Genomic DNA, 2,918 nt, shown 5'->3' with positions numbered 1-2,918 from the left:
GTCAATAAGAACATCCAAGGGATACAGTAAACCTGAAGTGAAGCATCGGAATCTAAAACTGGACTCAAAGGAGAGGTTCAAATCATTGAAAGTCAGAGTGTCAGTCCTCTTGTACTTAAGTCGGCATTGTGCCTTTTGTATTAAATTCGGATGCAATTTCTCTGTTTCATCATCAATAAGACGGCCCGAGATATACAGTAAACCTGAAGTGAAGCATCAGAATCTAAAACTGGACTCAAAGGTGAGGTTCAAATCATAGAAAGTTAGAGTGTCAGTCCTCTTGTAATTAAGTCGGCATTGTGCCTTTTGTATTAAATTCGGATGCAATTTCTTCGTTTCATCGTCAATAAGAAGTCCATTGGATACTGTAAACATGTAGTGAAGGATCGGAATCTAAATCTGGACTCACAGGAGAGGTTCAAATCATAGAAAGTTAGAGTGTCAGAACTCTTGTACTTAAGTCGGCATTGTGCCTTTTGTATTAAATTCGGATGCAATTTCTGTGTTTCATCGTCAATAAGAAGGTCCAAGGGATACAGTAAACCTGAAGTGCAGCATCGGAATCTAAAACTGGACTCACAGGAGAGGTTCAAATTATATAAAGTTGGAGCAGGCATGGCTCGTGGTTTCTATACGGGGGAAGGCTGTGGCATTTATTGATCAGAGCCAACATAGACCTCGGGTTACGCTACAGATTAGTCTGACGTAAACAACTAAGAATTCATCGGGAGGGGGTGGGCAGATCACGCTCTACCCATAATTTTACGTACTGTATCTTCTATAAACAGGTATTAAAAATCAATAGAAGCTAACTTCGTGTTAAAATCTTTGGTTAGTGTTTTTATACGTCATTATTGCATTTTCTGACACTTTGCAGCAAATCATATGAAAAGACGCGTTTCGGAGAGATCTTTAATGCGGGTCTGGAAGCACCAAGTTCTTTCACTTTCATCCTATTTCCGTGTTCCAAGTTTTTACCTATTAATTTGCACACTGAATTCATATTGCGCTTGTTTCACACTCGCGGTATGTTGCAGGTATTCACCAGCAAGTAAAACTCACTAAAATCCAGCAAAATATACTCCGAAAAAGAAACTTGCTAATATCACACGGTATCAACAAAAGCAGTCAGCATCAGCAAGCAATGAAGGTAAAGTAACGGGACAAATTTCGCGCGTTTTGTCCTCTAACCACTTATGAAACTCTCGCTAGATGGCAGTACTGGTACGTTACTGTAGTGTAGTGCACTCTGGCGGGATATTTGCAAACTTATTCTAAATGTGGATAAAATAGCCAATAGCAGAAACAAAACAACTATGTAAAACATTATCAAAACAATAATACTAAATGTCGATTAATGACGCATCGAAGCGTAGTAGACATATGCAGAGACAGAGATTGGATAGCGAAGTTTCGGCCACTTTACATTCCTTTATTACATAGATAGTGGAACCTGAAAAATATGTGGTGGTTGGTACGACACCCTTAGGCTGCAAGCTCTGAGCCTTCGGGTCGCCCATAAAGAGCAGTACTTTGTAGAAGCCACGCCCCCAAACCGCTACTACATGCAGCTTACGGACGTTTCGAGGTGCAGCCTAAACACTACTAACCATTCGGAAAACATCTATCGATACAAACAGTTTTAAAAATGGTGACCGTCGTTATTTTAATCGGAACGGGAAATATGCGAAATTCGTCCTGATAATTTAAATTATGTAATACGTTCTTGCGAAATTTACTTTAACATATATTTTGGGGCGGCTCTGCCTCAGAGCCTTTAATTACGAGCCGCGCCTGAGTTAGAGTGTCGGTCCTCTTGTACTTCAGTCTGCATTATGCCTTTGTATTAAATTCGGATGCAAACTCTGTGTTACATCGTCAATAAGAAGGTCCAAGGGATACAGTAAACCTGAAGTGAAGCATTCGAATCTAAAACTGGACTCACAGGAGAGGTTTAAGTCATTTAAAGTTAGAGTGTCAGTCCTCTTGTACTTAAGCCGGCATTTTGCCTTTTGTATTAAATTCGGATGAAAACTCTGTGTTTCGTCGTCAATAAGTAGGTCTAAGGGATACAGTAAACCCGATGTGTTGCATCGGAATCTAAAACTGGACTCACAGGAGAGGTTCAAATCATAGAAAGTGAGAGTGTGAGTCCTCTTGTACTTAAGTCGGCATTGTGCCTTTTGTATTAAATTCGGATGCAATTTCTGTGTTTCATCGTCAATAAGAAGGTCCAAGGGATACAGTTAACTTGAAGTGAAGCATCGGAATCTAAAACTGGACTCACAGGAGAAGTTCAAAACATAGATAGTTAGAGTGTCAGTCCTTTTGTACATAATTTGCATTGTGCCATTTGTATTAAATTCGTATGCAATTTCTGTGTTTTATCTTCAATAAGAAGGTCCAAAGGATACAGTAAACCTGAAGTGAAGCATCGGAATCTAAAACTGGACTCACAGGAGTGGTTCAAATCATAGAGAATTAGGGCGTCCCTCCTCTTGTACTTAAGTCGGTACTGTGCCTTTTGTATTAAATTCGGATGCAATTTCTGTGTTTCATCGTCAATAAGTAGGTCCAAGGGATACAGCAAACCTGAAGTGAAGCTTCGGAATTTAAAACTGGACTCACAGGAGCGGTTCAAATAATAGAAAATTAGAGTGTCCGTCCTCTTGTACTTAAGTCGGCATTGTCCTTTTGTATTAAATTCCGATGCAATTTCTGTGTTTCACTGTCAATAAGAAGGTGCAAGGTATACAGTAAACCTGAAGTGAAGCATCGGAATCTAATACTGGACACACACGAAAGGTTCAAATCATAGAAAGTGAGAGTGTCAGTCCTCTTGTGCTTAAGTCGGCATTGTGAATTTTGTATTAAATTCGGATGCAATTTCTGTGTTTCATCGTCAATAACAAGGTCCA

Source organism: Schistocerca americana, unplaced genomic scaffold (assembly GCF_021461395.2).
Source record: "Schistocerca americana isolate TAMUIC-IGC-003095 unplaced genomic scaffold, iqSchAmer2.1 HiC_scaffold_14, whole genome shotgun sequence".
Lineage (NCBI taxonomy): Eukaryota > Metazoa > Arthropoda > Insecta > Orthoptera > Acrididae > Schistocerca > Schistocerca americana.
Note: the sequence above shows the minus strand (reverse complement) of the source record.